At 54.4% G+C, this 13,401-nt stretch overlaps 1 pseudogene; it reads right to left on the reverse strand.

Annotated features, from left to right (window-relative positions):
* Positions 1–247: 247 nt before the first annotated feature.
* Positions 248–8,637, reverse strand: LOC116528882 (annotated as a pseudogene).
* Between the last annotated feature and the right edge of the window lie 4,764 nt (positions 8,638–13,401).

Here is a 13,401-nt window from a genome sequence, read left to right on the forward strand (position 1 = left end):
CATACATGTACACACACACGCGCACACCCTATTGGTTTCCCAGGAGAACGCTGACAACTACGCAGGCTCTGAGGCTATGTTTCTTCAAAGCTTACACTATTCGACAATAGCAAGCTTTGAATGCTGTTATTTTTCAGGGCCAATTAGGTTTTAATTTCTTTTTATTAAGAAAAAAACACATTGCTTCTAACATAATATTTAAATATGTTCATTTTATTTGGCATTCTTTGAATAAGACAGTTTTCCTTTATACAGAATGTTCCATAGTTCGGTCTCCACTCCCAAGGGTGGGAGTTGGTGGTGAGTGCAGGCTGTGCTGGCTGCTCTGGTCCTGGCCTGGGCGTGGCTTCTCGCTGTAGTAACTGGCTCTCAGCCTTCTCTTCCGCTCCAGTTGATCTCCTGTTGGAAAGAGGAGCGTTTCTTGAGAAAGCATGGGTGTTTCACTGACTGCTCCTAGAGCCTGTGTTTCAGAACCACCGTGGCTCACTCCACCAGTGAGCGTGGGGCTGAGTGGTGGCGCTGTGAGGCCAGGGGTGTGGCTGGTGGCATTAGACTCCCCTCCTTTGAGTGTCCATGCCCCACACAGACCCCTTCTTAGGGCTGCACAAGGGTGGCCCCCCCAGGTGCAGGGAGTGAGAACCAGGTGCTCCCTGTGTGCCGGGCCCTGTGCTCAGCCCCCTGCAGACAGCACCTCCTTCCATCTCCTCAACACCGAAACAGGTGCAGTGATTATCCCACTCTGAAGATGAAGCAGAGGTTTAGGATGTGTGGTCATTTGCCCAACGTCTTCCCAAGGTCACACAGCTCATAGGGGCCAAGCTGAGATTGGAACCCAGGTCAGACCAGCTCTAAGTCTGTGCTCTAGCCCCACCCAGCCCCCAGCAGAGCCTGATCCTTGGTGTCCATGTGGCTGAGGGAGCAGAAATCTTGCTTTCAGTTTCCCAGGAAGACGCTGGGTGCCTGGAAGGAGAGACAGGGAGAGGCACCTCGAAGGGAACAGGCCGGTTGGTTGTCTCAGCGGGAGGTGCTGGGATGGCCCCGGGCATGCTCAGGGTGTGCTGGAATGCGAGAGGCCCAGAGAGGGCCAGGCTGTCCCCTGATGGGCACAGGGGTGGGGGCTCAGATGAGCCTGGCAATACGCAGGGTGAAGGGAGACGGGCACAAGCAGGATTGGGGGACACTAGGGGACAGAAAGAACCAGCCCCTCAGGTGGGGAGAAAAGGGAGAGCCCCGCTGATGTGTCCCAGGCAGGAGGACATTGGGGCACTGGCTGTGTCTGGCTGCCTCTGGCTCTCTCTGCGGGTCCACTCTGTCCAGTGTTGTTTCCCCCTCGTTCTCCCTTAAAACCCATCAGTAACTCCGAACTTGGCAGGGCTGGGCTGGGCTGGCCCTCCTCCTCCTCCCCTCACGGCAGCCGGCTGTGGGGCCCATTCCTGGGATGTCAGGACCAGGAGGGTGGAGACTCCTGGTCCTTCACTGTCCAGCATTGCCGAACAGTCAGGTCCCAGAGCACTGGATCTTTGACAAGGTCTCTCATGAAGTCTGTATCTAAAGCAGCAGAGGTTGGCCTGGACGGTGGCACAGTCTGGGAAATTGGCCGTAGCTTGAACCACCGCTCACTGCCCTTTCTGCACCACGTGTGTTGGCCTGGTCCCTGCGGCTGGGGACACAGACCTTGTGGCTTGAGGTTTTGTGGTTCTGGGATGCTCATTGGCTGGCAGAGTCTGAACGTGGGGGCCTGGGAGCCCCACTTCAGAGCAGCTCCTGGCCTGTGCTCAGTGACAGCCTGTGCAGCAGGGAGGCCTCTAGTGACGCGTCCCAGGACCGTCCTCGTCAGCATTTTAACAAAGGACCAGCTGGCCAGCTTCCCACGCTTGCGGACAGTGAGGGGCTGGGAGCAGAAGCCGACAGTCTGGACGGAAAAGTCAGAACCCCGATGCCTTCAGAGTGGACAGGGAGGCCCACCTCACCGTCCTGTAGTGGGTGAACTCCCAGGCAGGTCTCTGTTTTATGGGAGAAACTCCAGAGCCTAGGACAGTGCCTGGCATGTGGTGGGTGCTCAGGAAGCACCAGTGAAGGAGAAAGAAGGCAACGGGGTCTCAACATCTGGCCCTGTGCTCGGGCTTTGAAAAGCCAGCCATGTGGCTCAGCAAGTGCTCATGTGCCAAAGCCTTTGGCGTTCACAGACAGCAGCTCGGGATTCATGGTGTGACGCGCTCCAGACGGACGGTCTCACGCTGTGTGGACGGGCGTGTGCTGCAGGGTACTGGGTGAGGGTCTAGGCACGCTGGGCCACCATGTGACTCAGGGTGGCTGGGAGGGCAGGAGGGCTATCAGCCTCACCCAGGACTGGCTCCTGGAAAGCTCGGAGGAGAAGCCTGGGGCCATGGGCAGGAGCCACAGGACCCACGTGGCCAACTCTTAGCAGGCGGGCAGTGGTGGAGCTGTGTGAACAGGGAGTGGGAAAGGGCTGGACTGGGGGTCCACCTCATGAGAGGGTGGGGTGCCTCCTGACAGGGGTGAGTGGGCCTTTCCTGGGCCTGTTATAAGGGAGCAGGCTCCCGCCACCACGTGGTTGGGACCCTCGTGTGGGTGGGTGGCAGCAGCCTTGTGAGTCCTGATTATTCTTGGGCTGAGAAGGGAGAGCACGCTCTCACTGCCATGGGCCACGACTCCTTGAATTTGGACTGTTGGGTCAGGTGAACATCTGGATGGGGCTCCTGTGGAGCTCAGGCGGGTCCACCTGGGGGCTGGGCTCACTTGCTCTTCCTGGAGTGCTCAGAGACACACCTGTCCCTTGAGTGGGAAAACAAATCCCCAGCAGGAACCATTCTGTGCACTATCCATCATCAGAAGGGTCTCACTTTCTGTTTACCTAAAGCTCTTCGGAGAGCGTCAATGACCTTTCCCAGAGCTGTGAGGCTTTTGAGGTGACACTTTGTTTCTCTCTCCTCTTCTGTGGGAAAAATTAAGGACAATGATCAAGATTTGACAAAAGTGATGGCTTAATTCCAAGCTCTTGTTTTTCCTTTCAAACAGGCCACAGAGGGCTCTAGACCCAGGCCGTTAGCCTCGACCCTGCCCAGTCCCAGAGAGCCACCGTAAACCTCATTCTGCTCCCCATCACCTCCAACAGATGCCAGGAGAACTGGCTGGATCTGAGAGTGTAGACCTAACACCGTCTGTCTATTCACCGACAAATGAACAAGTCACTGCTGTGTCCTCTTCTCCTTTATCTTCCGAGACCATTCATGGAACGTCCATTAGAATATGACTGATGTCATTAAGAAACCAAATATAAAAGGCCATGCCAAAGAAGATCAAACCTCACAACAAGGAGAAATTACATGATAGGTTCCATCTTCCCTCAGCATCATGTAAGGAAGCTATCCTCGCCCCAGGAGCAGAGCAGGTGAGCGTCTGCAGGGTTTTCCATGCTGTAAGGAAGCTATCCTAGCTTGGGGAGTAGAGAAGGTCAGTGTCTTCGGCGTTTTCCGTCATGTAGGGAAGCTAACCTAGCCTGGAGGGCATGGCGGGTCAGTGTCCTTAGGGTATTCCCTGCTGTGACAACAGTGAGCTTTTTGTTCCTTTGAGCCCCACTCTGAAACCTCTCTGCCTCATAACTGCAGGGTGTGGAGCCCAGGGCTGGTGCTTTGGAGCCTGCACTGCTTCTCTCTGGAGCAGTTAGCGATGGGGCTTAGGCTGGCCCTGAACTGTGAGGACCAGGATCCTTGGGATGGCCCTACCTGTGGAATAAATGGATACAAAGCCCACTGCTGGGAGGCCGGCCTCGTGCCAGGTGTTTGCCAGGTGCTTCTGTTTGAAGAGGAAGAGTGGGTTCTGGAAGGGGCAGCCCAGCCAAGGAGACACGCTATCTGTGATGCCCAGAACACTGGGATTTACATCTGCTCCTGCAGAACTGGGTGCTCCTTGAATCGAGGGTGGAGAGAAGCAAAGTGGACACTGGCCTGGGGACCTGACCCTTTGGGGAGTCTGGAACACTGCCCAGAGAGGCTTCAGAGGGCTGGACAGGCCATGGGGAGTGGCAGGCACTGGGCCATTTTGACCATGCAAACAGCAACTCCTGCAGGCCCACCCGCTACAGGGCTACGCCTGCTCCCTTGTCCCCACGGGAAGCGTTCTTATGTGAAGCTATGACGGATCCTCCTGGGCAGGCCACCCCCAGCATGGTGGGCCTGGGCCTAAGGATGTGAGGCCTCTGCCATGTGTCCCCCTATGTAAGAGGGGTATGTGACACTACCAGCCTTGTTGCTGCCCAGGGCCCTCAGCCTGTTGTCCCCTGGTGACTGTGAGGGTAGAGGAGCCCACCCCAATAAAGTATTTGGAGAAACAAAAAGTCTGAATAGCCATAGAGCCACTTAACATCTTAAATTTGCTATCATTTGTGCACTGAGCAGCTATTGCAGTCTGGTGGCTTTCTGAGACGCCATATGATATGGTTTGGCTATGTCCCCACCCAAATCTCATCTTGAATTGTAGTTCCCATAATCCCCATGTGTCATGGGAGGGACCCACTGGGAGGTAGTTGAATCATGGGGGCGGTTACCCTCACACTGCTGTTCTTGTGATAGTGAGTGAGTTCTCGTGAGATCTGATGGTTTCATCAGGGGCTCTCCTCTCTTTTGCTCAAACATCTCCTTCCTGCCATCATGTGAAGAAGGATTTTTTTGCTTCCCCTTCCGCCACGGTTGTAAGTTTCCTGAGGCTTCCCCAGCCCTGCAGAACTGCGAGTCAATTAAACCTCTTTTTTTTATAAATTACCCAGTCTCGGGTATGTCCTTATAGCAGCCTGCGAACAGACTGATACACCATGTCACTGAGCATCTGTTCCTCACCGCAGACCCTATGTGGGGACCCTCCTCTCCAACCTCCCCTGCCCTCCCTTTGCTTGGCATCTCTGGGCACCACTCCTTCCCTCTCCCAGGTCTACTAGTCTCTCTTGTTAGCCTCTGTGTGTTCCCACGTTCCCTCCTAGACAGGTTCTTCCCATCACCCCAAACTCATCACTTACCTTTCTTTTCTCTCAGTCCCTAATGCAGCTGGTCTTAGCTAGGTGGTTAGGAGCAAAACAATTCAATTAAATTGATTCATTTATACTAGAGTGTGGCGTTTGAGGCCTGAAGGATTCTGGTGCTATCCTAAGCTCAGGAGTTTCGTAGGGAGGCAGGCTCTACCTGGAGGCCTCGAAGCGGCCTGCAGGGCTGAGCAGAGGAGGCGTCAATGACATGGGAGGCTCAGGATGGTGTGGGCTGACTTCCCGGGCTGCCTCATGCTCACCCTTCTCCCTGGCTTCTCTGCCAGCCAGGTGTGCCTTCTGCTGCCTCCTCTTCCTCCACTGCTTCTCTGGACTCAGACCTTTCCCCCTTCCCTCCATCTCAGCCTCGGCCTCAGGGCCTCAGTCTGTTCTTATTTCCTCTCATTTCTTCAGTGCGTTCATGAGTCTGATGCACAGAGATGGGTGCCAAGGCCCCTCCCATAGACTAGCCTGTGACCTCACCTGGCATGGGGCCAACTGCCAAGAAGATGCCCAGTGATATTTAACTCATTATTCTCAGGCAATTTGCACAAGCCAATGAATGGGAGTAATTCAGAGATATTAGGAATGTTAGGTTTAAACAGAATCTTATTCTTGCATAAGCCTGGACAATCTCCAGTTCAGTCCTTCTCAGCTCCAGGGGCTGGCTCACTGGGGGACTGTTTGGGGAATGGATTGGCTTGCAGATTTCTGGACCCAACAAAAATGCTCGGTCCAGGTTGTATATTTAATAAGCTCTCCTCCCTGGCTGGGAGCTGTGACCTAGCCCTGCATGTGGGGTATACCACAGGCATCCTGCACGCGTCCTGGGCATATACATGTGTCCCTTCTGGATTTGAATCTCTAAGGTAAGGAGGAGATATTTCACACCCAATGGAGTCTAAGTGCCTCACCCTCTGAGCCTTTGTACACTGGTATTTTTCCTAGCAAACTCATCTGTTAGAGGGAAAGTTTTCCCCACTCCTGGGGAAACCACCCTCCAGGGGCACTCTGGCTCTCTCTGCACCAGTTGTAGGGAGGAGACGTGACTTAGCTGAAGCTTTGAGAGCAGGGGCCAGGCATTGTGGCAGCACCTGCCTCCCTGTCTTGGCATCTGCCTGCCCCTGAGACATTTCTGCTGTGCTAACCTGGGCTGTGGTTTTTCCAGGGTCAGCCCCATGGCAGCGGGTAGGGGTGCTGGGGGTCCCTCAGTCCCAACAGAGACCGGGAGATCTGCCCAACCTAGGGAAGCAGGCACGTTCTCCCACCAAAGATTTATCCTCCGCCAAGGAGATGTTTCCGCCTGGGTCTGCTTCTGCCTGCCACCTGCCTGTCCCGTTACATCTGGACGTGGGCGGGGGTAATTGCAAGGCTGAAATTACCATCAAAGGAAAATCTGCCTCTACTCCCCGAAGAGGGTTGCTTTTCCTGATGTTTCTGAGGAGTGCTGTTGGAATAATCCTCTTTAATACGGACTTCTTTGATGAAGAACATGGAAAAAATGGGGAAAAGTTTCCTTTATTACACACATATGAACATTTTTGGCCCATGCTTTGTTTTACAGTGTAGGGATGGGATGCTAATTTGGTTTGCAAGCTCTATTTGGAAATGTGTGTTGGCAAGTTAATGTGTAAACAGAGTCAGGCATTCCCTGACCCCCTTGAACCAGTGGTGTGGGCTTTGGCAGATGGCGGGTAAACCAGTCCTGGGAACTAGAATTTACATCCGGATGCAAGATTTCAAAAGAGTGCTGAACTTTCCTGCTGCTGAATGCGTTTTCAGGCACTGCATGGGGATTTCTGATACCCAGTTCTCTCCTGGGCAACTGCTGATTTAATACACTGTCTTGGTTTTAAATGAGCTGTCCTATTTACTTGCATATGTCTTCGACCACGTGAAGCTGCACTTGGGGAAAGCGCATTGTTTGTGTTTGTTCGTGACTCACTGTGTGGCGCTGGGCAAGTCATTTGCCAGACCTTGTTTACCTTCTGTCAAATGGGGCCATGAGAACTGCCCTGCTCTCTCAGTGCGTGCTGAACTGTAAAGTGCTGGTTAGAGCAGACTTCTCATGTTCCTGTGCCCTGCGTTCCTGCCGTGGCTCCCGAGGGCGAGAACATGCCTGAACACGCTCTCCAGAGATCCCAGAGTAAAGGGAATCATCCCTGCCAGTCTAGGGTTGACTTCCTCCGCCTCGGGAAGCTGCAGAAATGGTTTTGGACACCACAGTGTTCACATCTCCATGTGCCCTTGCCCCAGAAGTAGCTGGTCTTAATGCTCAAATCATAGGGTCATGTACGCAATACCACAGACCTCCAGGAATAAGTACAATTTAAGGGTTAAAAAAGGTATACTTGCTTTTTTTCTTTGATGGTAATATTGCTAGTGGTCTTTGTGTTTTCAGCAATGTTGTTTTATTCGGATCCAAAATCTCCTGGACTAGAATTTCATCTTGGGAGAAGCACACAAGAACACGTCAGAGTCAGACCGCGGGGCTGGCCCTGGTGCTGCTGTCCCCAAGGCCGTCTGTGCACACAGTGTCTGGGGAAGAGGAGCCCAGGGGACGTGGGACTTGACTTTCGAAAGAACCTTGTCTGGGTGGGCAGGCCGCTGCCTCCCTCAATAATTTCAGAAAAACTGAGACCATCTGGACATCCTGGACACTGAACATTGTCCCCCAATGGTAATGACGCTCAGCCCAGACCTGGTCCTAAGCCTCCTTCCTGCCCTGGGTCCCTCTGTCCCATCTCTGAGGCTCTCCCGAAGCTGCCCTCCCTGTGTGAGTGAGCGTCACTCCTGAGCTCTGCGTCAGCGCGGCCTCATTTTCTTCCTTTACATCCCTGTGGCCCCTCCTAGGGACCTTTTACTATGAGAGCCCTGGGCTTTGTGTCCGGCAGACCCAGACCCACACGCGGGCTCCGCTCCTGCCAGAATGTCATCTTGGACCAGTGCCCTCATGGCTCTGACCTTCGGTTTTCTGTCTGTAAAACGGGGGTGTGTGTTTGCCTGTGGGCTTTTCTGAGGGTCAAATGAAGCAGTGTATGCAGAAGGCGCTCAGCACGGAGCCTGGGCCATGGCCAGGTGTCACGGCAGCTGAGAGTCACCGGTCTCTGCAGCGCAGTCCCCAGACCAGGCTGCAGTGCTGGGCAGGCAGTGGGTCCTGCTTTGCTGGGGCCCACCGGGTTTAGCACGGAAAGTCCCTCAACCGGGAGCTCCTCAGCCCCAGGCAAAGCGGGTGGCTGGTCACCCCACAACCAGCTCATGCGGAATTCCAGGGTAAAGGGGAAGAGGCCGAAAATGCCACTGGAAGTGAAGATGCCACCAACGCCCCTGAGAAAAATGCTTCTGCCCTGGGCTGTTGGTATCCTGCCCAGCAGTCACGTTCTCCCTCTTCCTCATCTACAGAGCAGGGTTTGGCAATGTGTGCCCGCAGGGAGGCCCCTTGCAGCCAGGTAGGCTACAGGCCCATATAGTAGGCAGGACTACCAGCTCCATGAGGAATTTGCTCCTCCTGACGAAAGAGAACCAGTGTCCAGGCCTGCACCCCCGCTCCTGCCCTGGGAGTGGACAAGGTGTCAGACACTGTGGGCACCATCCTTGATCATGAGGCATGAGCTCGAGGAGAGGCCAGGATGACCTCAGGGACACGGCCTCGTGTTGTGGAACTGCCGGACCCGAGCCGGGTGCCACCTCCCTCTTAGCTGTGGGTGCCCAGGATCCCATCCAAGGGGCTGGGTGCTGCCCCTCAGGCTCTGTCCGCTGGGCCAGCTGCGGTCTCAGCTACGGCACTGCCCTGGCAGACGCCGACCTCCACCTCACCTTAAGGAGACCTTAGCCAGGGACTGGACAGAGCACCAATCCTAGGAATTCCAAGTTCCTAAACAGTCATGGTGTCCAGTGAGATACGGGGGCCTGGGAAGAGCTGATATGCATTTGAATGGTAAGCACATACTAGGCACCCATCTGAACCAGACACTGCACAGGTGCTGGGGGCCAAGAATGGCCCAGCCTCGGTCCCTGGTCTCTGTCCCACTCCAGCCAGCCGTGTCCAGGGGGCAAGATTCTACAGCCGTGACCAGGCAGAGCAGGTCAGCAGGAACAGAGCACCCACCAAGGGCGGATGGCCCCAGGGCAGATGGGGGCAGGCAGAGGTCGGGATTCAGCTGACCAGCCCTAAGGAGTGGACTCTTCTGGGGCACTGCCTGAACTTCCTGGCCGACCCTGGCTTCAGTTACCTCATCGTTACTGGGGTCACTGCTGTCCGTGGCGGATGGGCTGTCTCTGCAACGCTCCACCTCTAACATCTGCACCCACGGCCCCTGACCTGGTCCAGTATGAGCCAGTCCACTCCATGCCCGAAGCCGGGAGTGGCCCCCTGGGAACCCCAAACTCCACGAACTGCAGACACCCTGGGAGTCCTCAAGGTGGGCGGATGGTGGCCCAGCTGTGGTGAGGCGTGCCCCTGCTCAGGGAGCAGCCACAGCTCTGGGGGCCAAAGAGAGGCTCACTCATGGTGAGTTGCCCATGGCTAAAGGCTGCCTTGACCCTTCCACAGGCCTCCCCACCCACGGGGAGATTGGTCAGGGATAGAAAAACGCTTTAGGTAGAGATGAAGCCAGCAGGTGGAACAAGGTTAGAAAGATCTTTGTTTTCAAACCATGTCTAATTGCTGATGGTTGAATTTTTTGAGAGAGGAGAGGTTAAATACAAACAATGACAAGCCCATCCATCAAAGCAGAGCTGACCACATCCACAGCAGCCAGTCCAGGAGACCCACCTGCTCCACAGTCAAACTTGCAGGAAGTCAGACCTCCTCCAGCAACAACTCAGGCAGCCAAACCGCACCCCTGTACCACCCGGCCCCAGGGGGCCAGTGCTGGATTCATCACCGACAGCTCCTCTGACTTTTGTCCTCGCTTCCAACTCAGAGCCGAGCAGAGAAAGCCACACACTCCCTCTCGCTGCCCGTCTGCTGAGCCGCCCCAGCACACCCAGCTGACGCCTGCAGAGGACCTGGGCTTCCCTTGCCCTAGTGAGGCCCCAGCCCCTGCCTGACTCAGAGGCTCTGAAATTGCACATGATGGTGGCGATTCCCCGGCCAAGGCAAGCTCTGAACAGACAGCCTCGGCCTGGCCTGCCTGGTGGGCTTCACTGACCTCCACAGGGATGTGAATTCTCACTGTCAACGCTTTTGGCTTTCCACCTGGAAGAAATTTGGAGGTGTGGATGGGGGTAAGAGCTGCCGCCCGCTTCTAGGTTGAGTTTGTCGGGACCCAGGAAAACCATCAGAAACCCCAGCCATTCTTTGCTCTTCCTGAATCCTTTTCCAAGCCTCCTGGTCCTCTGGGGTTGGCTGAGCGACCGGCTGGAGCAGGCACTGGTCTCAGGACTGAAATGCTCTGAATCCGGCGACTGCCAGATTCACCAGGAAGTCCAGTCACAGCCATTCCTTGACCTCAGGGAGCCTAACTCCTGCCTGGGGCAGTTCCCTTGAGTACCCGGAAAGTGGACGGGGCAGCAGAAGCAAGAATGGGAATATTTGTTCATTCACTCGAGCGCTGCCTCATCCATCCAGGTAACCACCAAACACACAGGCAGGCAAAGCTTTCGCAGGACTTTCCCACCCACACCTGGAAATGGAGCAGAGCCTGACTTCCCTACCGTGGCAGCTCCTGGAAGGGGCCCAGCACCTGGTGTCCCCTGCGTTCCCACGGGAGCCCCTGTCCCAGGCTGTGCAGCCTCTGTAGCCACAGTCCAGACCCTGTCGGGTGGAAGGTGGCCCCACTCTCTACTCCTGACCCCACTCCACAGGCAACACAGGCAGAGAGGCCTCGGGAGGTGACTGCTTCCCACGGGCACCAATGTGGCACCCAGGCTCTGAGACCCAGCACTCCAGGACTCAGTGTCCCCACATGTAAAATGAAAGATTGGAGCAGGACTGCGGGCACTGCCCACGAGGTGACCCTGGCCACACGTTCACACGCTGGAGCGTGGCTGTCCACGCACGTGAAGTGCAGGGGACACACTGAATTGTGAGGATTCCGTGTGATGGAAACACTGAAAATGCCTCATTAATGATTTTACATTGATCACATGTTGAAATCATCACACAAAATAAAATGCTATTACAATGAGTTTCATCTGTGTCTTTTTAATGTGGCCACTAGACAATGGAAAGCACATCTGCGGCTTGCGCTGTGTTTCTACTGCGCGGCCCCGGCCCGGGGCAGCGGTTCTCAGCGGCTGTATTTTAGCATCACCTGCAGAGCTCTAGAGAAGCACAGAGGCACCAGACCCAGTCCAGGCAGCACGGCCTGCATGCCTGGGGTAAGGCCAGGGTGCCTGTGTTTTCCACCATCTCCCCAGGGGGCTGGCGGGGCTGAGGCCATGGAGGAGGGGACGGCTGAGCCGCGGTGCCTCTCAGGGGCACAGGAATCAGCGGCATCAGGTTGAGTGCGGTGCTGTGCTGGAGGGCTGGGCCCAGCTTGCCCTGGGCCTTTCTAGCAAGCTCCCAGGTGATGCTGATGCTGCAGGTCCTCGGACCTCACTTTGAGAAGCAAGGCTCCCAGGCACTTTTTATAGGTAATGGTTTCCTTAATTTCTTGAGAGTTTGACTCTTAGATGTCAGCACTAAAGCTTTGGGCCCTGGGGGTGTGAGTCTAGTCTCAAGCCAATCAGTTCCCTCCACTGTCTGTAGCATGTACCAGGTTATCTGGGAAACAGCCACAGACAACCATCCAGCCCCCTTCATGTACAGGCCAGAAGCTTATAGGAAGAACTTCCTTACCAAATACTGTGGCCATATCATCATCCATATTTTTAAAACTTGACAAACTTGATGGCAGTCCAGAACTTGAACCTAGGGGGAAATAAAAGCCCTATAGCTTAACAATGTTCATTGAATTTGCATTTGCTTCTCTTTAAATGGATATGGTTTTCTGGGTGCCCACCAGCTCCCTCTAGAGGAAGGAGCCCTGCCCAAGTTCCATTCCCTCCCGTGGGCCACGAGAGACGGCCCTGGGAAGGTTCTCTGGGATTTGGGCTTCTTGTCTGGAAAATGGGGAGAAATGTCCACCCCCAGAGTAGCTGTAAGGATGGAGGACGATTGCCCAGGAGCTCTGAGCTGAGCCTGCCTTCCTGGTCCCTGGAATCACCCCTTGAGAGGCCAAGACAACGTCTCAGTCCCAAGGATGACTAGGCTCACCGAGCTGTTTTGGGGTAAGCAAAGTAAGGGGGCCCATCTCCTTTTGTGAAAGCAACATTTTGACCTCCTACATGAACGGCTCCCACAATACATGCACCTGTGTCAGAGGCGTTTGAACCACAGCAATTCCATCTTGAGTAGGGGCTTGGTAAAGTAAGGCTGAGACCTGCTGGACTGCATTCCCAGGAGGTTAGACATTCTAAGTCACAGGATGAGGTAGGAGGTCGGCACAAGGTACAGGTCATAAAGACCTTGCTGATAAAACAGGTTGCAGTAAGCAAGGTGGCCCAAACCCACCAAAACCAAGATGGTGATGAGTGTGACCTCTGGTGGTCCTCACTGCTACACTCTCACCCGCGTCATGACAGTTCACAAATGCCATGGCAACGTCAGGAAGTTATCCTATATGGTCTAAAAAGGGGAGGCATAACTAGTCTGCCCTTCATTTAGCATATCTCAGGAAATAACAGTGAAAATGGGCAACCAGCAGCCCTCGGGGCTACTTTGTCTACGGAATAGCCGTTCCTCTGTCTTCACTTTCCTAATAAACTTGCTTTCACTTTATGGATTCACCTTGAATTCTTTCTTGCATGAGATCCAAGAACCTTCCCTTGGGGTTTGGACTGGGACCCCTTTCTGTCAAAATCTTTCTGGTGAACCATGGAAGAGATACTAAGGAGACCCCCAAACCCAAAGGAAATAAACTGCACACTGATTGACTGACTTTGGGTAAGTCATTTGCATTTACTGGGGTGAAGGATGGGATTGGGTTAGAGGCCCAACTTAGGAGAGTTAGAGTTTCTCCTAAGACCGAGTGGGTTAAAGGCCCCTCTTAATACAAGGCAAGAACACTTGAGAAAACTTGGGTTCGAGACCCAACTTAGGAGGGTTGGAATCCTTCCTAAGATTTAGGGGATTAGAGGCCTCTCTAGTAAAGTCCCTCTTGGCTAAGCGCAGGTTTGGCTCTAAGGGATGTTAACTGCTATGCTCTTTGGATTAATCTGCCTTGCACTCTTTGCCGATGGCTATGGGTGACAGAATTAAGCATGTATAGAATCATGGGACATGGGGTGCTTTTTGCTTCCTAAAGGGGGGAACTTGAGAGCTAATGGGACTGCTGGAAAAGATCCCTTTGCTGCTGACAAGTGGCTGCCTGAACTTTTCA

This window comes from Sapajus apella, unplaced genomic scaffold (assembly GCF_009761245.1).
Source record: "Sapajus apella isolate SASKATOON/1434 unplaced genomic scaffold, GSC_monkey_1.0 scaffold60, whole genome shotgun sequence".
NCBI lineage: Eukaryota > Metazoa > Chordata > Mammalia > Primates > Cebidae > Sapajus > Sapajus apella.